At 53.1% G+C, this 24,496-nt stretch overlaps 1 long non-coding RNA gene across 2 annotated transcripts in view; it reads right to left on the bottom strand.

Annotated features, from left to right (window-relative positions):
* The window catches only part of LOC311583253, a 30,163-nt gene extending 5,972 nt beyond the window's left edge, over window positions 1-24,191 (bottom strand). The window contains exons 1-3 of one of the 2 annotated variants that reach the window (XR_014774440.1): window positions 23,626-24,191; window positions 5,314-5,419; window positions 3,239-3,371 (exon numbers count right to left, since the gene is read on the bottom strand). This is a non-coding gene — a long non-coding RNA (uncharacterized lncRNA). The remainder of the gene's footprint in view (window positions 1-3,238; window positions 3,372-5,313; window positions 5,420-23,625) is intronic. The other variant, XR_014774441.1, reaches the window with a different exon arrangement.
* Window positions 24,192-24,496: the final 305 nt, after the last annotated feature.

Below are 24,496 nucleotides of genomic sequence, written 5' to 3'. Positions count from 1 at the left end.
TTGGCTCCTTTCTTCTCATTCTTCTGTTCCTCCTGATTTTCTGTCTATATCTGACAGGGAAGTTGGAACCTCCACCTGTTACTGTAAGTTTTTTCCCTTTAGATCTGCCTAGGTTTGTGTCGTGTGTTTGAAGCTCTTTTTTTTTTTTAAGTTATTTATTATTATGTATACAGTGCTCTGCCTGCATATACACCTGCACACCAGGAGAGGGCATCTGATCACATTATAGATGGTTGTGAGCTACCATATGGTTGCTGGGAATTGAACTCAGGACCTCTGGAAGAGCAGTCAGTGCTCCTAAGCACTGAGCCATCTCTCCAGCCCCATGTTTGAAACTTTTTTTTTCCTTCGAGACAGGGTTTCTCTGTGTAGCCTTAGCTGTCCTGGACTCACTTTGTAGACCAGGCTGGCCTTGAACTCACCGCAATCTGCCTGCTTCTGCCTCCCGAGTGTTGGAATTAAAGGTGTGCACCACCACACCCAGCTGTTTGAAACTCTTAAGAGCAGACTCATGACTATGGTTCTCCCTTATGAGTTCATAACTGATGTGCTGCCCTTCGGCTCTAACCGAACTTCTTGTCCACAGTCTACTCTGTCCACTATTAGCATAACCATTCCTGAGTTCAATTTTTAAAAAGTGTGTGTGTGTGTGTGTGTGTGTGTGCGCTCAATTGTCACAGCATGTTTATGGGGATCAAAAGACAGCTTTTCAGAGATCAGTTCTCTCCTTCCACCATAAGGGGGATCAAACTTAGGTTGTCAGGTTTAGTGGCAAGCACCTTCCCTCACTAAGAAATCTCACTGTCATTCCTTTTATTTCCTTTCCTTTCTTGTGGTGCTGGGGATTCAACCACATAGAACCAGGGCCTCTAACATGATAGGAAAGCTGAGCCACATACCGCAGCCCTTCAACCTCTGCGTTTTAATTCAGATATTAACCCATTTATATTTAATTTAATTATTAACATGGTTAAGCTTAAACTATCTTGTTATTTGTTTTATATACAAACTTTGTTTTTGCTTCATATTTTTATTCTTGCCTACTTGATTGTACTTGGTTGTTCTGTAACATTTGATTTTATTTAGGAGATATACCTCTCAGCATCTCTTATTTTTGGCAGCTGCTCTAAGGATTATGATATTGTTGCTTTGGGTTCATATCACATCTATACTGATTGATCTGATGCTATGAAAGGAAGTGCTACTCCACCTTCCTGTCTTGTGATGAAAGCACACATGTTCCTTCTGCAAATGCTGTGCTTCTCCCCAGACACTATTTGTCCATCTCACTGCCGCCTGACGAAGGTTGGAAGGAAAAAGAGGACTTTGCGTTACCACATTCCGACTTTCTCAGTAGGCCTGAGGCTCTCCAGGCCACTTCTCTCTTGAAAGACTTCTACACACACACATACACACACACACACATACACACACACACACACACACACACATCTGTGCTGATGGACTAGCTCAGATTTTGTTTAACCAAAATCGCTTTATTTCAGCTTAATTCTTGAAGAATGTTTCATTTTTTCTTTGTTTATATGTTTGTTTCAATATTTTAAAGACACTCTCCTGCTGCCTCTGGCTTGCACCGCCTCGGGTTAGGCGTCATCAGTGTTCCTTACCGCATGCCCCTGCCTGTGATGCCTCTGGTTTTCTCTACCTGCTTCTGGGGTGGTCTTTTTAGCTTTAGTTTTAGTAGTTTGCCTGTGATGCACCTGCCTTTTAGTTTTTATGCCACATGACCTCTATTGCTTTGTAGAATGTTTTTTCATTTACTCTGAATCTCTGTCCTCTCCCTCTACGTCCAAATCACATACATGTGACACTGATTCATATCCTACCATAGGTGGTAGCATTTTTGTTCTTCTGTTTTGTTTTGGTTAATATTTATTTATTTATTATGTATACAATGTTGTGCCTGCATGTACAACTTCACACCAGAAGAGGGCACCAGATCTCATGATAGATGGTTGTGAGCCACCATGTGGCTGCTGGGAATTGAACTCAAGACCTTTGGAAGAGCAGCCAGTGCTCTTAACCTCTGAGCCAGCCTCTTGTTCTTCTGGGTTTTTGGTTTTCCGATACATGGTTTCTCTGTGTAGCCTTGGCTGTCCTGGACTGGGTCTATAGACCAGGCTGGCCTAGAACTCACAGCGCTCTGCCTGCCTCTGCCTCCTAAGTGCTGGCATTAAAGGTGTGTGCCACCATGCCCAGCTGTTCTTCTGTGTCCCAGGATGGCCTCTAGTAGTTGAGGATGACCTTGAACCGCTGATCCTCTGGTAGCCACATCCTGAGTTCTTGTATAGGTGTGAGCTGCTGCTGTCACGCCTGGTCTATAGGTGCTGGAGACAGAAGCCAGGGCTTCATGACTGTTTGGCAAAGGTGGGAACATGCCTACGGCCACGCCGAGTTTTAAAACTGGGGCTTAAATTTGTATCTTTAGAAATGGATCCATCTTCCTGTCTACCCACTATATTGCTCCTTTCTTGTCATTTCCAAACTTCTGCTCCCCTGTCTTTCTTTCACACCTTTCTCTTTTAATCCCAACATCTGGGTCACTTCTCTCTCTCTGGGGTCTGTCCTCTGAGGTCCTTTTTCTTTCTTTCTTTTTTTTTCAGAGCTGAGGACCAAACCCAGGGCCTCTACAACTGAGCTAAATCCCCAACCCCCTGAGATCTTTTCTATAGAGAGGGTGACATTCACTCCAGCCGTGAAGCTGTTCACACAGGGGAAGGTGTGCTTGGCAACACTTACGCTAGGACCATCATCACTCTGCTCTCAAGACCTGCCCTTTCCGGGTCTTCAGCGGGTATCTGCACTCAGCCCATGTGGACTGAACACTGTCACTAGTGCCACATAGCCTCTACACCTTCTAGTGACAGTTCTCACAGGGCCTGTGCATTCTACTCATGTCACACGTGGTTCCAGGGAGCTTCTCTGGCCTCTTGTTTGTACAACTTCCTTCTCTCTATGCGCCACTAATCGTAGACACCTCGGCACCCTTGAGCACTAGCCTCTGCTTCCTGCATATGCTAAGACCACTGCACTGTCCCTGCCTCCACATCACTCAGCAGGGGCCTGAGAACCTTCTCCAGGCAGAAACCTCAGGGTGGTTCGTAGCTGTCTGTGCAAGCACCCAAAGATGCTTCCTCGGTCCAGTTGGTCACCATTTTTTTTTTCTGGTTTTTCGAGACAGGGTTTCTCTGTGTAGCCTTGGCAATCTTGGACTCACTTTGTAGACCAGGCTGGCCTCGAACTCACAGCGATCCACCTGCCTCTGCCTCCCGAGTGCTGGGATTAAAGGCGTGCGCCACCACGCCCGGCTTCAGTTGGTCACCATTTTATCGCTGTGTCAAACAGGACAACTTAAAAAGAGAAAAACAGAGTTGCTTTGGCTTACGTTTTGCAAGCTTTGGGCCAAGGGCGACTGGCTCTACTGCTTTCGGCCTGAGGGGAGGCGGAGCATTGTGGCAGCGATACAGTGTGAGACAGGAGGAGATAGAGCTAGGAAGGGAAGAAGAAAGGGGGAGGAGAATGGAGGGGGGGGGGGGGCAGGTGGGAGAGCAGGAAAGGTGAGAGAACAGATGGGAAGGAAGTGGTAGCCCCTAAGGGCGTGCCCCCAGTGAGCGCCTCCTCCCACGAGGCCCCACCTCTCTGTGATGCCACGAAACTATGGATCTATGTTCTGAGTAAGTCAGACCCTCAGGGTCCAGTCACCTCTCAAGGATTGGGTCCGCAGCTGGGGACCAAGCATTCTACATATGAGCCTTCCTTTCAGGGGACGCTCCCACATCTAAACCACCGTGCCCAGGTTTTGTGCAGCTAAGCAGCTGTCTCTGGCAGACGTGCAGTTCTGAAGTCAGTTATTCTAACCATGGCCAGAAGCAGCCTCACCCTCCACTTCCTTCCATAACTTTCTGTTCTTCCATCTGAGATGGGGTTCCTTCAATACACTGGTCCCACTAGAGGCCTCCCATGCCCACCCCCGGGGTCATGCAGATGTTATGTCCTTGGGTACGATTGGGGGTGGAGTCTCTTGCGGGGGCATGAGTCTCACTCCAAGCCTGTCAGTGCTCCACAGGTGCATAAGGCTGGCCCCTCATTTGAGGCAAGTGCCCAGGCTTTCATGGATCTCCATGGGCACCTTGGTGGTGTCACTACAGTGTCTAGAGACACGCGTTTGGGTGGCAGCTGTTCTTCTCCATGCCTGCTTATCTTCTTCTGGGCAAAATGGACGTCTAGCATGTGGGGATGAGGGTCTTTGGATGCCATAGTCCCAGAAGTGGGTCCAGGGGAGCTGGGTATCATGCTTGTGTGCAGTATTTAACAAAAGGTCCTTAAACATCAACCGTGGCTCATGCTCTGGGGATGAGATAAAAATGCTCTGCCCTGGGAAAGCTATAGGCCTGGAATACAGGTGTGTGTGTGTGTGTGTGTGTGTGTGTGTGTGTGTGTGTGTGTGTGTTGAGGGGTCAGAGAAACAGCCTAGGGATGCTTATCTGGATGCCTGTGCAGCATGAGCTGAGGCAGCTTCAGCCCGCCGGGAGGGGGCAAGCCTGGAAGACCACCTAGGAGACACCAAGCAAGATCAGGAGGAGGGCTGAGAAGGAGGGCATGTGGAAGGGCTGGGGGGGGGTCTCTGAAGGTGGGAGCTCAGGTGTACTTCTCAAGCACTGAGGGATCTAGCCCAGACTGTTGTCACAGGATGGTAGATGTGACCCTGATGTTGTGAGGAGTGGCAGGCAGCTTTAGGTTAGGCATCATGCTCATAAGTTCCACTGTGGCCACTTTCAGGAGGATGGGCTGCAGAAAAGAAGACCCGAGCAGCCAGGGGACCAATGGGGACTCTTCCAGTGAGGAGAAGAAAGGAGGTGACAGGCTCGGGCCGTGCAGATGCACTTCTGGAGTACTGGTTTCCATCTCCAAGGAAGGGCCAGAGCTGAGAGCACACACCTTCACTGGTCACAGGGAACAGCTGCTATGTGCTAGTGACCTCTCTGTGCAGGGTGCTTGCTTGGCTCTTGTTAGATGCCTGAGGAAACTGAGGCTCACAGAAGAGGGCCAGTGCCTGCCCAGCGTCAGGAGATGCACACAACATATAGAGGCAGACTTCAGGCTCGGCTGCAAGCAAGTGCCCTGATGCATGCAGTCTCCCTGGGGTCCACTTGCCCTGCAGGGCTGAGCAGAGTTAGTATTGCAGGCACACACATATGCATAGGTACACGAGTGACTCATGTGTGTGCCCAGTATAAATTGCGTGTACATGCGCACAGCGCTCAAGCTTACACATATGACATGCTCACACACCTTGTCACACATCCAGTGCAAGGGCAGGGTGGAGGATTATTTCTGGAGATTCTTTTGTCTCTGATGATTCTGGGGTCACCCTCTTCCTTGGGCCAGCAGCTAGGTGCTGGTGGGAAGGTGGGGAAGCAATGTCAATACTCTTTCTCAGCATTCCCGGAGGCACCTTCTCTTTTAGGTGTGGGTACCACATACAGGCCGGGTCTCCTGTCAGGACCAGAGGCTGTCCTGGGCACCTCTTCTGGACCCCACAAGATGAGGCACCACGGTTCCCATGGTTCCTCACCTGTGCTGTGAGTGTGTTCACCTTCACCCTCAGGCCTTGAGAAGGCAGCCATGCCTCTGGGATTCTAACCCCTCTCCCTCCCTGTCTTGCCCTGGTGCTCTCCTCACAGCCACACTAACTTCCTGCAGGAACAAAGAAATTCCTCCAGCCCACCCATGTGCCATTACTCCCTGTGTCCCTTGCTTGTCTTCCCTTTCCATCCGCCCCCCTCACTCCCTTCCTCTCCCCCCACCATCTCTCTCCCCGTCTTGAGCAGCAAGAAAAATGGAAGTCGAGATCTTCTCTTGGTGATAATTATTGAAAAGTTCAGTCAGAGACAGACAGCAATGCTGTGAGCAGGCGAGCAGGGGAGGGACATTAAAATGCACACACACAGCTTGCCTTGCAACAGATGTTGGCATAATTAGAGAGAAAAAAATTATGAAATTAATTTGTGGTTCAATGTAAATTTCACCAATGGGGGGAAAGCTGGGCTCCAGTCACCTCATGTGTGCACACAGGCGTGCACGCATACTTGACGTGCCCACATGCATGCATGAGCACGTGTACATATGTGTACACACCTGAATATGCAAACCCCAGATTCCAAGGGAGTGGCAGTTGTCAAGCCTCTTCAGGGGAAAGATGGATTTGAAAAATAGGGAGGAAGGGACCTGATAGTGGATCATCCTGTCAGACTCAGCCACTGGGATGGCAGAAGATGGCTCCTCCCCCACCACAGGAATAAAGACTTGATGGGCACAGCACAGCTAGCGGAGCTGGGTGGGTCCTCAGGTATCACAAGAGGTGGAGTCTGACAGTTATCTATACCTTGAATGCACATAAAGCTGGAGCTGGGGCTTCGCCAACCTGTTCCCCTCTGCGTGCTGGGCCTGTCCTTGATTCGCTGCCCCCCCCTGCCCATCCCCTCCCCCAACCTCTGCCCCCCCTCACTTTCCAAGCTATTATCCATGAGCAGATCGGAAAGGAGAGAGAACATTCTGGGGACTGGTGGCTGGGGAACAGACAGGACCTGGTGACAGAGTGGGGACTGGTGAGTCCTTGGTGGGAGGACCAGCACGCATAGCTTAGGACCTCAGAGGTTCCAGAGGGTGGGTACCCGGCTGAGGTGGGTGTTTCGTCTTGGCAGAGAGGGGCATTCCATGGAGATAGCCTCCTGCCTGGCACTTCTTTCTCTTCCCACTCTGGCAAGCCTGTGGAGTCCCTGGGCAGGGCATTTAGAGGCACCACGCACTGCTTCACAGAGACCACACACAGGCAACCCTGCAGGCTGAGACTGGCTTGTTTCTTCTGTCTCAGTGACCCTGTGACCTGCTGGTGCTTAATTATTATGACTTCCCAGTAAGGATTGTGCTAGGTTCCCCATCGTCACCCTGGGCTGGTCACAGGAGGTATCTCTGAAGATTTCTGCCCTACGCTGGACTCCACCCGGGGTCACCTTCCTTGGCTATAACAGTGTCCACTCAGCCTCCCCTTTGCACTCTCAGCCTCATCTTTCAAACCTCAGTGTGTGCATGGTGCTGGGGCCCTAGCACAGTCCACACCCCTCCTGCTCCCTGGTGAGTGTTCCCCTAAAGCCCTTCCCTCACTCTATCAGTCCAATATGTCCATCATGTCCCATCTGTTCCTCTTCTGTGTCCTTTAGTAGCCACAGCTATAAGGACCACCACCATATGGTTGTCTCTTCAGCCATGTGGGTTTCGGGGCCTGTGCTTCTTTGCTGGTGCTGCCCTGACCCTCACCCCCTCTCCACGCTAACTGCACCTTCCAGTTCCCCGAGTGCAAGCTCAGGATAGACAGACATCCTCCAGCAGTCAGGCTGGTTCCTCACCCCGTGTCCCCTCAGGGCTGTTCATCCCGACGCACCCTTCATAATCAACTTGCTGCCTCCGTCCCCCAGGACACCCTCCCTGACCTCCCTCTGCAGAGCAGGAGGCACACAGCCACATTGTTCCAGTGATGCCTTATCGGCAAGGTCTGTGCAGCTGGTGCCACCTCCCTCCACAGAGGCCACTGTCTGTAGACCGGCTCTTCCTGGTATAGTTTCTAATAGCACAGAAGGTTCTGTTGACAAGTTGAGTCCCAAGGGGGTCAAGGAATTATGAGAGGCCAAGTCGGGGCTGTCAGAAGTCTGACTCATGGAAGACGCACACCCAAGGGGAGTAGTGGCAGGCACTGTCACCTCCACTGCACTGGTGGTGCTGCCAGGTGCCAGGCAGTGGCCTCATACCTAGCGAGACCTATTTGTGCCCCACACATGGTCCCAGACACATTTATGAGTAGCTCCAACACAATGTGGCATGGGGAGAGGGGTTGTGTGTTGTGTGTGTGTTTATGTGCATGCGTGCGTGCGTGCGTGCGTGCATGCTTGCCTATGCATATGGACATGCACATACTACTGTGCACACATGGAGGTGGGAGGGCAACTTGTATGAGTCAGTTCTCCTCTACCATGCCGGTCCCAAGGATCAAACTCAGGTTGTCAGACTTAGTGGCAGACATCTTTCATCCTCTCTCTGAGCTATCTTGCAGGCCCCTAGAGCAGGGGATTTAAATGTGGCCTGGGGCACCCTGAGGCACATACAAGGTGCTAAGAGTTTCCAGGTGATTGTGTACATGAGACCTGTGGGTGCTAAAGCCAGCGCTGATCCTAGGCCTGCGGGGCCTGAGATGGTGTCTGGTCCTCTGACTCTATGGATAATGGCCAGGGCGTGGCTAAGAGGGACCGAGGTGGGGGTCTGCAGCCCTGCCTGGATTTTGGACCTCTCCAAGGTCCTGAAAAAAGTGCTGCGTGAGGGAAATGAGTTGTGCCAGAAGGTTCTGCCGGGCTTCCCCTCACCCCATTCATGCCAACTGTGGTGACGACTGATGCTCCTTATGGTTTCTGGGACTTGGAATCAGTGAGTGAGGTCAGGCCTTGTGTGTGTGTGTGGGAGGGACACTCTTCACCCCTTTACTTGCTGTGTGTCTTGGTCCAAGTTTCCATTCCTCCCCTGACCAGATGCAGTGTTACCTGCCCTCCTGCATGCTGCAGATCTGGGCTCGGTCTGCTAGACCCGCACAGGGGGCAGGGCGGTAGAGGGAGCCATAGTTGCCACTGCCTTCCTGTTGCTTCCAGTTCCCGTTGTTTCAGTCTCTTTAAACACATATCCCTCATTTATAGCCAAAATAAGGAGTAGAAGGGGAAACTGAGGCTGGGTCAACCCACGTGTCCCTCATGGGGATCCTCTATATGTGAGCGCGCAGGCATCAGAGACACACAAGGAAAGGACCCCAGCTGAGGGAGAGACAGTGCGAGTGGACACCCATGGCTCAGCTAGGTGTGATGAGTGCAGAATATGGATACAACCAACAGTCACGGGCCGGTGTGTGGCCTGCCTGAGGGACAGTGTGTGGCCCGTGTTGGTGTGGCATGTAGACATGTGTGTTTCCCGGGTTGTTTCAGTCAGCCCCCACCAGCCCCACTCCCCAGCTCATTAAGGCTCTCGCATTATTCTGACATTTGTGCACATCACGTACCGGCAAGAAGTAATTTACTTAGAAGAAATTAAAAGTTCATTTTAATTGAGCGCACACTGCAGTATGCAAATGCACAGCACATTATGTACACTGATGCAGAGACAAAGCCATCATCAGCGCTTAACCCTCCATGTGCTGGGTTCCCTGGCTCCTGGAGGGGCTCCAGGCCTTGGAAGGGCCTCCCTACCCACCCGCAGGAGAGATCAGCAATGCTGAGAGTTCACGGAAATCTCTAGATAGTAACACTGTCTACGCACTGGGCCTGGGGGCAGGACCGCAGGCTCTGACTAATCTAGGTCTAGCCAACAGGCTTAATGGATGACGTCTCAGCGAGACCCTGGGTTCTTGTGGGGACGCGTGCATACAGGCCTACAGTGGCCCAGGACAGGCCCAGTACTGCCGTGCAGGCTACCTCTGAGCCTGACTCCTGGTGAATAGGCAAGGTGCCAGATCTGTGATGGGTTCTGGTATCTACTGTGGGCTTGGTCTCCTGGAAGAAGGGACTGCAGAAACTACCATTCTCCCAGGACCCGAGTGCTTTCCTACAGCCCACGGCAGAGCTGTGGGTGACAGTCCTGCTGTAGGCTGCTCTCCTCCTGGAGTTAAGGCCCAGTACACCCATGCACCATGGCTGGACGCATCCCATCCACTCACTACTCTTTAGAACTGTATCCCTGGAGGTTCAGAGAAGTCAAAAGATGCTACACGTCCTGGAGAGGTTTCGAGAGGTGGGCTAGGGTCCAGCCCAGCTCCTGAAGTCCAGACCCTATACTGAAGGTCTCGGAGACATGAGGGAAGAGAAGAGACAGGCATACTGGGGGGGGAGAGGTTGGGGTAGGTCTTCACTTAACCCTGTCAAACATTCCCAAATGGGGCTCTTATCCTTATCCAGAAAAAAAAGAGGTGTCAAGTAAGTAAAAAAGAACCCATCAGAAACAGCCAGCCTCCTCCCAGGGGGAGGGCTTGGATGCATGCCTAGATCTCTGGGGTCTCCTTGCCTCTTCTGTGGCCCCTCGAGATTTCTGTGTGGCACAGTCCAGGCAGCAGGTGGCGGGGATGGGTCTCTGCCTTCCCACAGCTTTCCCTCTCTGCCCTGACTGTCTTCTTCTTCTGTATTGGGTAGCAGGGAACACCTGTTCAACTCAGCCTGCCCACTCCAGGACAGAGCAGGAGGCCAAGTCCCACCTGGCCTCCCTGAAGGGATGGGTCAGCGAGGAGCTGGACTCCCCCTGGAGCCAAGACTGGTCCCCAGGATGCTGTTTTCACGTTGGATTTTTGCTACCTGTCAGACCTGGGATTTTTTAATGACAGTGAAACGAAGCTGCTTCACAGATGTGAGATGACAGCCAGCTGCAGGAGGCAGACAAATTACCTCCAGGCCCAGCCCCCGAACGCCCACACATCCACACAAAGGAAGCCAGCCTGCCTCACTTGGATGAGCAGAAGCAGCAGGGGGCCTGAGCAAGCTGTTCCCTGCTTCCCCAGGGCTCCCGCCCTGCTGCAGGGCAGTGCCTACCCTCTTACAGGATAAGGGCAGCCTGGCTACAGCCTTCTTGCCTTGGCTCACAGAGTTCACACACACAGGACCCTCTCCTAGCATCAGCCATGCCTCCTTCCCATAGGTCAGCCTCCCTTCCATCAGCCGTCCATCTCACAAGTCCCTGATGAACACCTGCTGGTGCAGGAGAAAGGGGGGGCTTGTGCCACTATAAACTCTAGGGAGTTGGGGTTCAGAGCAAAAAGGAGACCCAGAGCAGAGGGACTTGATAGGAGGGAGGAAGACCACAGAGAAAGAAGTTCAGAGAAGATTGTTGGGCTTGGCTAGTGTGAGGTGGAGAGTCCTTTGACCTCTTCTGGAGCTCTGAGATCCTAGGTGGTTGAGAACTTCAGTAGAGAGCCCCGTAAAGGGGGGGGGGTCTGGACTCTACACCTGGACCTGCACCTCAGGACCTGCCCAGGAACCTGCACTGACTGCATGCTTGTGACCCTTGGGCCTCTGCTCTCCACTCCCATAGAAGGCCTCACACTTAAGTTGATGGGCTTTGCCTCTTCCTGTGCGGGAGGCTCCAGGGAGCTGGGAGAAAAGAGATGTGGCCTTGGGCTCAGGCAGGGTGGATACAGGATTGGCAGTGGTGCCCATTTCTCCCCACTACCCAACAGAATAGCGACTGTGACAGCCCAGATGAAACTACCCACATGCCCATCCTCAGGAGTGCCGCCCTCCCACGTGGTAGGAGTTTGCCTCTGTGCCCTTTGGGCTCTGGGATGTGTCCCTGGGGTCTTCTGGCACAGTCAGATCCTCTTCATCCTGTAAGACTCCCCATTTCAAACACACTGGAAGAATGTTCCGCTGGTAGCTGTGTGGGCTTTGGCTGAGCTACTGGACCTCCGCACGCCTCTTCTCCCAGTGTCATGGGCAGACTGAGCTGAGCTTGGCTAAACTGCAGCCTGGCCTTCTGCCCCTAAGTCTGAGAGCCCAGCTGAGGGGCAGGGGGAGGGAGTCAGGGAAGGGGGAGCAGTCTTCAGCACTGCTCCTGCTTCCTGTATGGTCCCTGCTGTGCCCCGCCTCCGCATGCCCCTCCATCACGGCCAGCAGTTTCCTGGTCCTAGGTCTCATTTTTTACCCTTCAGTTATTCTGTCCTGCGCAAAGGAGGCTTCTGGGAAAGTTGTCACAGTCCTGCACCAGAGCGTTCCTAGCACCTCTGCTTCTTTGACCTCAGTCGTGCCCCTTGAGTCCTTAGGTCTCCACTCTGGTCATCAAGACGCTGCTCTGCAGCCAAGTGGCGGGGTACTCAGGAGACATCAGTCCCGTCTGCTGAACGTGTGCGTCGGTTCCTCTGGGCATTGGTCTCACTGGGCGTGTGCCAAGTGTCAGGCTCAGTCCAGGGCCCTCTGGCATTCACCCTGCACCACACTGCCAGTGCGTGGATTGAGGGCAGGGCAGACTGAAGAATCCCGTGGAGGCCACAGGTGGTGAGCAGCTTGCCTCTGGGTCTCTGGGCCACTGATATTGCAATGAGGACATGGCTCCTTGCTTGAGGTGGCCTTCAGTGCCAATGCCAGGTGGGCTCTGTGGGACCTTGCCCGGGGGTTCCTGTTTGTCTAGAGGGCCTCAGCTGGGGGACATGTTGGTGTTCATTCATTCCATGAGGCCAAAAGACTTCAACTATTGGCTCCCTAGGACTCTGGATTCCAAGCACCTTAATGTCTGTTCTCAGACCTTTGCCTTCTGTCTCCCATGGGTGCTTAGACCTCTAGAAACCCTCCTCCTGCTCCTCCCTTGTGGGCTTTCCTCTTCTAGAGAGCCAAGCAGCAGGACACTCCTGTTTAGTACCTAGTGTGCCACAGCTTGGTCCTCCCTGAAGCCATCAAGCACAGCATGCACTGTCATTTGCACTGTGGAATCACACAGTCTTGGCGAGAACCAGAGTTGCCTGCAGTCACTGCAGCTCACTGCCCGGGTGGTGGACAGACTCAGGGACGCATCGCAAACCCTTAAATATAGCGGGGACAGATAGCCCATTCTCCTAGGTTTCAGTGTCCCCTTTGCTTCCCTCCTCACACCAGCTCCGTCAGTTGGAGAAGCATCCTCATTCTGCGAGAGCCAAGGCAGGTGCTACCTCCACCAGGTACTGCATCTCTCCAGTGGCTGCTCAACCCAGAGGATGCTGGGAGCTAGTTGTAGCACCTCTCTCATCATTGGCCACTGCAGCCAATGGTTGGCTGGCTTGCAGAGAAGGCAGAGTAGCAATAGCTAGCCTGCCACTTGTTATGCACCTAGCACTATACCGGCCCTAGACATGGGACACAGTGAACAATTGTGGAACAAAGCAGCAAACAGATAAAAGACAATGGAGTGGCTAAAGGGACCCAGATGCCTGGCTTCTAAAGATTGCATGGGACGATCATTTAAGGAGGGGGTGCTTGGGGGTCATCTGTGGGTCCACACACTGTCTAATACTGAAGTGGCTAGACACGTAGCTCTGCAAAGCCAGGGACAGCTAGCTGGACCCAGTGGTGTGTGCACGGGGACCCTGGAGTGGTCCCATGGAGCCTAGGTGGGCTGGTTTGAGTAGGAAGGATCTTTAGGGGGTGTTAGCTGCACCCCCATGCACTCCCTCCTGGAGGCTCCAGATGGAGAGCAGAAAGGGTTAAGTCCTCTGTGAGCAACTGCGAGAAGAAAGTGGTAAACAATTTTTCTCTCTCTCGGCTAAATTAATATGCAAATTCCTAAGCCCCCTCCACTGGCGTCCCCTGCCTTGAAATTAGCGAGGTAGAATGCTTGGGCTAATTATGCATTCAAACGAGCAGGCTGCGTTCTTGCGGCGCTAAGAGGATGCGGAAAATGATTGTGAGAAGATGGAATTGACATTCGAGCGGGTCCTTCTGGGACATCTGGAAGTGCTCTGGCGTGCACAGCAGATGTAACCAAGCGGTGACCGCCAGCCACCCCTGGTCTGGAGGTGGGTTCAGAGGCCAGGGGCTGCTCTGCACCGGTGCTCCAGGGGAGGGCAGAGATCATGAATAGCCAGCCACTCTCCAATTACCCACCGGCTAAGCACCTTTATTCCTGCCCTGACAAACAAGAGCCTCCCCTCAGGCCTGCAGCCTGCACCACAGGAGGGATGCTGTGTAGAGCACTGTCAGCAGTGTCCTGGACTGTGGAGGGAAGGGTGGGATGTCTCTCATGCTCTTTCTGGTACAGCCCTGAAGGTCACCGAGGAGCCCTGTGCAGGGCAGGAGATGATGGCTGAGCATATGGAACTCACACTCCGGTGTCTCCCAGTCACAGCATCTACCATCCAGGTGTGTTAGGTCGCCACTGTAGATAAATATTCACCCGAAGCGGAGCTTCTCAGAAAAAAAAAATGGAAGTTTGAGTAACAGGGAGAAGTGTGCAAGAGAGGCTGCCTGGTGCCAGAGATGAGTCGGAGGGTTGGAGAGCCGGGCTCGGAAGCTCTGACCCTTCTGAAAGCTGAAGATTTATTCTTTATATCTACTGAGGAAGTCTACCTTCCTTGCCTGCCAGTCGCAGCCTCTCAACCTATATTTCTGCTGTGTAGAGGCTCGGCGTCACTTCTCGCCTTGGTTTTGTTGTCTCGGAACCCTGCCTTGGCCTGGCATCTCCTTCAGCTCCATCTCCGTGTACTGACTGCTGGTCTTGGCCAATACTGACCACTTGAGCCCAGGGCGTGGTCTCTTCCCATTGCTTCCTGACTGCTTTTCTTGTGAGGTTTCACATTAGCCCTTCAATTCTCATAAAGCCTAGATGTTTACTACTCTGAGAGTGTGGGTGCACCTCCCCCCCCCCCCGCCTCCCCTTTTTTGATTTTTGGCTTTGATTTTTTCTTTTTCTTCTTTTTTAAAGATTTATTTTTTTATTTTTTTATTATGTATACAGAGCTCTACCTGCATGTACATCTACAGGCCAGAGGAGGGTATCAGATCACATTATAGATGGTTGTGAGCTACCATGTGGTTGCTGGGAATTGAACTCAGGACCTCTGAAAGAGCAGTCAATGCTCTTAAATGCTGAGCCATCTCTCCAGCCCCAGTTTCTGATTTTTTTCAAGACAGGGTTTCTCCATGTAGCCTTGGATATCCTGGACTCACTTTGTGGACCAGGCTGGCCTCAAACTCACAGAGAGCCGCCTGCCTCTGCCTCTTGAGTGCTGGGATAAAAGACGTGCGCCACCCACACCCAGCGCACCCTTTCCCTTTATGTCTACGTTTCTGCAGAACGCTGCTGTCTGCTAATCTCAGCAGCAACCGTGGTCCCAGGCCTTACTGCAACATACTTACCGACCTGCCCATCAGGAAGCCAGTGGAAAGGTTGGTGAGGCTACCCCGAATCTGCTAGACACCCTGGATGTTCTAGAGCTGCAAAAGTGGGAGCTTCTTTCTGAAATGTGAGCCAAGCAGTGTGGGCGGCCCTGGAAGGACTCAGTGATTCCAGTCCACTTGCACTGCAATCCGTGTCATGATCATAATGGCCATTATGCCTGTCAATCACCACAACCACTATTATGCCCACACTGCCACCATCAATGCCATTACCATCACCATCATCACTGCTGTCACCACCAGTTACCATCACCATCATCACTGCTGTCACCACCAGTTACCATCACCATCATCACATCACTATCATCATCACCATCATCACTATCACCATCTTCACCATCACTATCATCATCACCATCATCACTGTCACTATCATCATCACCATCACCATCATCACTATCACCATCTTCACCATCACTATCATCATCACCATCATCACTGTCACTATCATCATCACCATCACCAATACCATCATCACCATCACTATCATCATCACCATCACCAGCATCACTGTCACTATCATCATCACCATCACCAATACCATCATCACCATCACTATCATCATCACCATCACCAGCATCACTGTCACTATCATCATCACCATCACCAATACCATCATCACCATCACTATCATCATCATCACTATCACCATCATCACCATCGTCACTGTCACTACCACCATCATCACCATCATCATCACCATCACTGTCACCACACCATCATCACTGTCGCTATCACCATCATCACCATCACTACTGCCACCTTTGTTATCACTACCATCATTACTGTCAACACATCACCATCATTATCTGCACAATACCAACTTTGTGCCAGAAGAACAAGTTACATTCTTACATGGAATCCTCACACATATGCACTGAATACCAGCAAGTGTACGGCTTCTGTCTACAGATAGAGAAATCGGCACTGCTAACGGCAGACACTGAGCTTGACCCAGGTCTCCCCAGCACCAGCATCCCAAGCCAAAAGCTCTATATTTTGCGTCTTCTCATCAGTGCCATGCCTCCCAATTTAGGGACGAGAAACAAAGCAACGTGCTTCCCAAATGTAGAGGCTGCAGCTTCCTGCCTGGCAGCAGAATCGGTGGTCCGCCAAATTCACAGCCTGAGGGATTTGAAACAGTATGCGTTCTTAGTTATCAAGATAGCTAAGAGTGGTTTTGCAATTACAGATGCCCTTACCTCTGTCAGAGCGTGTGCAGGGGGCCAGAGGCAGCCGGGTTGGGGAGTGAGTCAGAGCGAGCTGCAGAGTCTTATGATGCTACCTAGTACAGGCACCCTTTCCAAGAGGCAGACCTTGGTTGGAGAGGAATGCAGGCCTCCCCTCAACCCCTCCCCAAAAAGCTGTGAGGGACTAGGCTCTGAGGAGGCAAGAGTGGCTAGTGAACAGCCACAGGGCACAGCCTCAGAGACAGAGCTGGGACTGAGCAAATAATCTCCCCTCTGCTGCCCTCGGTTTCCCTATCTTACTACTGGTGTGTTAGACAAAATACTTTTCAGTCACTTGCCTGAAGTTCTATGATTCTAAGTCCGGGCTCCTGTTGGCTCATTTGCCTATTGGCCCATCACTCTGGAAGTGTTCATGGGAAGCCTCCAGTGTTCAGCATGGATCTCAAAAGCAGAACCATACCTTGGGTCCCCGAGAGAAGACATGCATTCCAGAATGACCTCTCTCACAGAAGAGACGAGAGGTAGGGACCTATAGCCAAAGCAAGACCAGTGCTGGAAAACAAGAGACAGCTGCCCTGAGTCCTGAGTAGCACAGACAAATGAACATGCCCTAGCTCCCCCACCTGCCATCTTCCTGCCTGTCCAGGGAGCACAGCCAAGATTTCCAAACTCAGAAGGTACAAGGCAGAAGGCAGCAAGTGGAAGTCCCGGACAACAGCCCCCCCCCCCCACACCGTTGGGTAGCGACAAGGGGATGGATGGGTAATGTTAAATATTCATCAGATGCAATGAAGTTACTGGAATTGCCCATTAAGATGTAACGTGCAATTTGCAGCTTTCTCCTAACACCCAGGGCAGACACTCGTCAGCGGGATGGATGGCGGGGGCCGCAGAGGAAGACGAATCGCCAGGGAGATGGCGCATCTCGGAACGATCAATACAGACCGGCAGCTCCAAGCAGCCCGATAGGCAAGCAATGAGTAGAAGTAAATAGACAGGCAGATTAATTAGGCCCCTTGTGGGGGAGAGGCGAGAGAAAGGCCTGGAGCACCATCCATAGGCAAGAAAACAGCAGGAGGTGTTGTCTTGTGAGGCTGCTACGGTGGGCATCCAGAGCCCAGGCTCCCACTTGGACCGGCCCCAGGTGTATTTTGACAACAGCTGGCCATGCAGTGACCCCCGCCCCCCCCCCCCAGATCTGGAAGGCCAGCTACATGTGGCCTAGGTGGAGGAGCCACTGGCTCCTCTGAGCTAGAACCTCCAAGAGGGAAAGGATGCACAGCTTCCTTTCTCACCATAAGGAGCCAGCTTCCTCCCTGGAGCACAGAGCTGTGGGAGTCTTGGGGTTCGGGGAGCTTTGTCCCTCTGATGGTGATGCATGGCCCCACTAATTCGCTGCACGAGGCTGTTAATTCTGGCGCAGCTGCTGCAGCCGCCCTCCAGGCGCTCTGTAATGCTGGGCTGTGGAGCTTGCTGCAAATTAACACCATTTGTTCTGCAGAACATGTTTCATTTCTACACGACACGCATAGCTTATTACCTCGCTGGCAGCGTGGGGAGAGGCAGCGGGGGCCGGGGAAGGGAGGGAAGACGTGGCCCAGACCCTTCCTGACTCTAACCCATCCTCTCAAACCCATTGCCCATGTGGGGGAAGGGCATTAGTCCTGGATTCTTGTCAGTGAACTTGGAGTGGCTGGGAGTCCCTGTGGGGAGGTCCTGGGGAAGAGAGGTTGCCCCTCCAGTTCCTGATGGCTGGTCCCCAAAAGGAGGCCAGTGCTCCAGGTAAGGGCAGTGGCCCCTTCAACCCTGGCTCTGGCCCCCAGGCAACTCTGTGGCCTCAGGGAAGCATCCTGACTTCTCTGAGCTGTTTCCTTCCGTAACTGTGGAGACATCTGCGGAACCAGGAGACCCACCAGCATAGCGCCTAGTTCTGCAGCCCACAGTCTGCTCCTTTCCTACCTTGTGGTCAGGGACAGTCGTGAAATGAAAACTGAGTTTTCATTCAACGTAATTGCGGCCGTCAGTCATGAGCAGGAGCCCCAAGGTCTTGCAGTCCCCACACTGGTGACTCAGTGACATTTGTTACCCATTGGTAAAGGATCTAGGCCTGGCTTTGCCTCTCTGCTGACCAGGGAGCCCTGGCAATCCCATTGGCATGGCAGGGAACTCTTGATAGCAGGCCCACTTAGACCGTTTCCTTCTCTGATTGGGGTGTGACAACCCTCTCCTGGGGACAGTGTCTGAACCCTTCTACCCTTACTTAAACCTCCCCAGCCACTGCTTCTAGCCCTCCCTCCATCTCTGCCAACCTTCTTTTGTTTTTTTTTTTAAAGATTTGTTTATTTACTTACTTATTATGTATACAGTGTCCTGCCTGCATGTACACCTGCATGCCAGAAGAGGGCACCAGATCTCATAGATGGCTGTGAGCCACCGTGGGGTTGCTGGGAATTGAACTCAGGACTTCTGGAAGAACAGACAGTGTTCTTACCCTCTGAGCCATCTCTCTAGCCCAAGCTTGCCCTTCTTCAACTCAGTCCTTTCCCTGCTTTTGGCTCACATGGCAGGCCCCCAAGTTCAGCAGTTGCCCTGGGGATCTCAGGACAGCTAGACAGCCTCACAGCTTATCACCGGAAGGACCATGGTGCCAAGACCCACACTCTGAAAGGCAGGGATTGGGCTCCCAAGGACTCCCCACCTCTTTACTATAACACAGGCAGCCCCTTGGGTCCACCCTTTGTGAAAGTCGTTGGACCAGAAACTCTTGCAGTCCCATGTATCTTCCTGACCCTACATGAGGGTGGCCCCAGGGAAAGAGTAAGAAGATGTGGTTATCTGAACCCTACAAAGTCACTGTCAGTAGCCTGGTCACCACCAGCTGCCATTCTGAAGGCTGAGATTTGGGCCGAGTCAAGGGCTCGATCCTGGGTCTGTGACTGAGATCAGCACTGTACACATAGAACCTGGCCTATAGTTATGCTCTCAGTGTGTAGCTCTTCCCTGTGGCCTCTCTCTCAATCTCACCCATCTCTTCCCACCCAGAAACCATGATCAGAAAACCCTATCAAGGGACACAACAGACGGAACCGGCAATGGTGAGGCCAGGGGCCATAGAAGCACCTCTGTGCCTCTGCTCACAGACACTCAGCAAGTCATCCACCCCTGTGACGAGTGGAGTGTGGGCACACGTGAGTACACTGTCCCCTCCCTCACTTAATGACCCAAAAGCCAGAGCTGGTGGAGCCTTGACTTTGTGTGGGAACTTAAGTGTTTGGTAAAGGGGTTCAGACCCTAAGCGTGGTGCCTGGTTAAGGGGTTCAGACCCTAAGCGTGATGTCTGGTAAGGGATTCAGACCCTAAGGGAGATGCCTGGTAAAGAGGTTCAGACCCTAAGCATGACGGCTGGTAAAGGGGTACAGACACTAAGGGTGACACCTGGTAAGGGGGTTCAGATCCTAATGGTGACGTCTGGTAAGGGGTTCCTGAAGCTGCTGTCCCACTAGAAGGTCTTCCCTGCCAACAGAGCAACAGCCACACTCAGGTGAGAACAGTCCCATGAAAAGGATGCTCCCCATAGACTCAGGAGCCCTGTCACTGGTGAGCTGTCTTGTGCCATAGTGAAGTTGAGTAAGTGGGTGGCATATAGGTGTCCCATCTCAGCTCAGGTATCAGGGTCAAGCCAAGGAGTGTGGAGACTTAGGCCAAGGGGAGGAGTGAGTGGGGCATGAGGTCCAGGCAGGCCAAACTCAGAGCTGCTTGGATGTACCCAGGGCATAGAGTAAAGCAAGAATCCGGTTCACCAGGAGAGTGACAACCCGGAGTTTCACCAGACAGAGGGTTCTGGTGTGGCCAGTCCTGAAAGCTGACGCTCTGGATTTAGGAGGGAGTCAGGTCCAGGTCCTAATAGGGCAGCTTAACACAAGGATGGAGGAGGGACAAGGGACTGCCCCGCCTGCTCTGGCCATTGGCTTTGAAAAAAGGGCCACAAACTGGCTACAGGAACCTGCCCCAGTCTGAGGCTGGTATGGGTACCTTGCCCATCTATGCCAGTAGTTTGCAGGTGTGTCCTAAGCAGGGACAAGTCTCACTCTGTGGCCTCCTGTGGGCATGGCTAATAGTGGCCCTGAGCTGCTTTCTGTCCACCATATTTCCAGACCTGGTAGGACAGCTCTCCGCTGAACACAGTAGCTAGACTTTCCCGGAAGTTTTTGAGGACTTGGGGGGATGGAGAAGCGTGACACATGGAAGGCACAGAGGGTCTTTTGCTCCACACGAGCAAGCTCAGCCTCCAGCTACAGAGTCTGTACCCGAGGAATCTTTTTTTTTTTTTTAATCTGTGGGTGGATGTCAGTAATCAAGTGGTCAGCCACTCCCAGTAAGAGGAACATGGGTGGGCTACAGATGCCTGTTAGTGTGGGACAATGGAAGGCTCCAGCAACCCATCCTCCCTGGACTTGAAGGGTAGAGCGGGGTGCTCCTTGGCGGTATCTGCCTCCCTTTGGGTATCTTGTCCCATGCAGAATGGTTTTTTCAGCTCTTCCGAACAGAGACCATGCTGGCATGCTTAGATACTGAACCTGGGCCCTGGAGGGTGTGTGTGTGTGTGTGTGTGTGTGTGTGTGTGTGTGTGTGTGTGTGTGTAGTCAGAGTGGTCCCCTGGGGGTAGGCTGAAGGCTGAAGCCACAGGGGACCCTGGACCTTCCTAGGACAAGGGGTGGATTTGGTCTAGAGCCTGTAGGGTGCTCCCAGTAGGTGCCTGCTCACACTCAACACTGGGGTGGGGGGGGGCCTAGCTGCAGGCTCCTGGTGCTGGGGAAGCTGCAGAAAGCTTTCGTGTCAAGAGGCAGAACGACTGCATGAATATTTCATTAGGGAGCAACGTGCGGGGCCCAGAAACATCTGGTGGAGTCTCCAGGGAGCCGGGCCAGCACAGAAAGCAGGCACTGTGAAATTTGGGAGGCAGAGGGGGAGGAAGGAGCTGTGAGGCAGGTGGGACCCCAACCTCTCTGCCTGCCTCCCCATCCTCAGGCACTGGAGAGCCCGGGACAAAAGGGCAGGTGGCAACTCTGCCACATACAGAGGGCCTCCAGCCCTGCCCCAACCCTCTGTCAATATCAACAAAAGACCTGCCCAGCAAGGGGGCAATCAACACTCCCCTCCATGCCCCTAAATACTTCCAGGCCAGGCCACAGAAACTCTGGGCAGAAGGGTCTCCAGGGAGTTCCAAAGTGGAGACAAGCTAACAGTCTCCATAGGCAGAGATGACAGACAGGCAGGCCCAGGGAGTACCCAGGGTCTCTCTTCTTATACGGATGTTTCTGTTGTGGACCAAGGATGTGATAAGGACCATGGGGCCACAGTGGACAGCTAGGAGCCCCTGAAGACTCCTGGGCACCCCCAGACCAGGGAGTCTGAACCAGGCCAGCATGTTTCCCTTGCCACAGGGACATCAGACCAATGGTGACTTGCCCAGCTGATTGAGCCCAGACTCCTCAGGGCCAAGTGTGTACAGTGAGTGAATAAAGTCTACGCAGCCAGTTCCAGCCCTTCTGACTGCCGCCCACCCTACTATACTCACCCGGTCCCCAGAGCCAGACAGCCAGCGGGTATCCCTAGACCACGGCCAACCAAACAGGTCCTTGACACCAACTGAGCCCCGATTTAGGTCAGACTGGGTTAGCACCAATGCCCCAGAGTGTCCCGGGCTCCGAGCGGATGGATGATGGAGGCTAAGCCTGCGGATCCAGGATGCCTGGTTAGCATCTCCTTTGAGTCCTTGCCTTGAGAACATAGGTTGGGTACCTTACTTCCTTCCAGCCAAGAACCAACCCTTCAGATCTGCATGTAGCATGTAGCCGCAGCAAGCCTGTGCCTTCTTGCCTTAATTTCTCCAAGTGCCCTGTGCAGAGCCTTACCAGGAACTAGCCCAGCCCAGAGTTTTCAAAGGGAGCTCCCTCCTCGCAAAGCTTTAGCAGAGTCTGTCTAAAGGCTGGAGCCCACTGTGGCAGTGCCTCCCTGGATTGTAAAAAGAGGTCTCTGATTGGTTAAGCAGTGAGGCTGCCTGGTAGCCCTTTTCAGCTGGGTTGCCTATGAGGCAGCCACAGCTTAGCCTTTGCTGGGCTCGAACCCTCGAACCCTCTCGTTCTCCCTTCTTCTCAGCTGCCTGTTCCAGTCCTTGTGCCTCTCAGTTCCGGAGTCATGTTCCTCAGTGTCTTTACCTGGAGCTGCCCTACCCCCCTTTCTAGGGAGGCTTCTCTGCGCAGCTGAGCTCTAGACTACACTCCCCACAGTCAGAAAGCCTAGCCCAACCTGATTCTATAGAGGAAGCTGAGCACCACCGAGCCTGCACCAAACTTAATGGTTTTTTTGTTGTTGTTGTTTTTTGTTTTTGTTTTTTTCTTACCTGAGTACCCCAGACCTCCTTGAATGACCCCTTTCTGATGACTTCCTAGAACATCACATACTGGAACAGAGTGGCCCAAGTGCCAATATGGCCCCACTGTCCCTCTCGCTATCCCGCCAACCTGAGGCGAGAATCCCAGAGCCCCATGCCCGCCTCTGTTGGGGAAGGAAAGGAAAAAAGGAGGGAAAAAGGAAAGAAGCTGATTCCTACGTTTGCCTGGGACTTCACTTAAGAAAGGGTACCTGGGCACAAGGGCAGCACCCCAGCCTTGCCTGATCCACATTGGCCACCTGGGACCACCCATGCTATGCCAGATGGAATGTCCCCATCCCTCCGCCCCACCCTCACTGAGCAACCTATGACCACTAGGAAGGGGGCGGGCTTTGTTCTTGTAGCTATTAGGAAAGCTCAGCTACGTTGCTCCTCCCCTCTGGAGCCCACCCCACCCGTGCCCTCAGCAGCTGGCTCCTTGGCACTGGCACCCGGATCCCTTTGACAGCACATTTGGCTTCAGTCCCATTGATCTGCACACAGGCACTGAGGTGCCAAGCCTGGCTGTGGGCAAGGATGGGGGCTCTGGGAAGACTGAGAGAGTGGGGTGCATTTCTCTGGATTCTCCGGGACCCTCCAGTGTAGCCCCAGCCCATCCCAACCCACCCAAAAAAAGAAACAGATTTATCCCTTCATGGTCAGAGGACCTGGCATAGCCAGGGTAGAAGGGACCATCCCTGGGAGCACGGGCATCGGTGGAGAGGATGCAGCCGTGAGACCACCATGGGGCGCGGCTGCTGTATTCATCGCTCCAGATGGCCCACCCAGGTCAACGCACCCCACATCTTTAGAACACCAGTGAAACACACACGGGCAAGCAGCAGGCACTAAGACATATTAAAGGCCCCAGAGGTCACACAGAGATGGTTTGGACACAAGGCACCCAGACTCCCTGAGATCACGCCCTCTCTGAAAGCTGCCATGCCATGGGACCCGCACCCATGTCAAACTTAGCCCCCATATGTACCCCAACACAATTCCCAGGTGCCTATACATTTAGTGAGCCCCGCTCCGTTCTTACCTGTTCAGTGCTGGCCTTGCCTACATCCGCCTGCTCCCAGGCTGTCCTCTGCGGCAGGGCTGCCAACTGTCTTCTGCCTCCTAACATGGGCTGCCAGCGATCTGCTGTGGGTTTTGTTCATGGGGTCTGGCCTCACGCAGCCGCTGGCACTCGAGATGGCAAGCGTCCATCTTTCTCTACACCCGTCCCTCACCTCTGCAGCCTTCTTGTGCCTCCTGTGTCCCCCATGGTGCCCGCTCTGAGGGAGTTGGCACGGACAGAACCCGGCCCGCCTCTGCAGCTGAGGAAAACCATGCTTCTTTTTTCTGTATTTTAAACACACACACACACACACACACACACACACACACACACCCTCTCTCTCCCTCTCTCTTTCACACACACACACACACACACACACACACACACACACACACACACACACACACGCCAAGCCCCCCCCCCCCAACAACACGCATCCCTTCTGTCAGGAACAGACCCAGCCAAGAAAGCCCCTCGCAGGCGGGGGCAGAGCGGAAGGGGCTTCGCAAAGCTGGTGTAAACCCAGCCCCATGGTTCCGTCCCTTCCTGGCCCCAGTGCGCTGTCTCTTACGTAAACTACCAGGAAGGAATCAAAAGGAAACGCAAATCCATGTCACATTTTGGAGCCTCCTGATTGGGCACACCTTTTAACTGGCCTGGTCCTTCCAAACATGCTCTGGTCTCAGTCATCCTGAACCCTGTTTAGCCACCCATCTCCCTCATCGTTGTCTTTTACAACTGGACACCCGGACTGGACACCACATCTAGCCCCTGGTGCCCATTCCTGGAAGGATACTGATTTAAAAAAAAAAAAATTCTGGAGCACATGCTGAGGACTCCAATGTGGCCT

This window comes from Acomys minous (genome assembly GCF_964271855.1).
Source record: "Acomys minous genome assembly, chromosome: 14".
Taxonomy (NCBI): Eukaryota; Metazoa; Chordata; class Mammalia; order Rodentia; family Muridae; genus Acomys; species Acomys minous.
The sequence above is the reverse complement of the archived record's forward strand: the minus strand, read 5'-3'. Positions and strand labels throughout refer to the sequence as shown.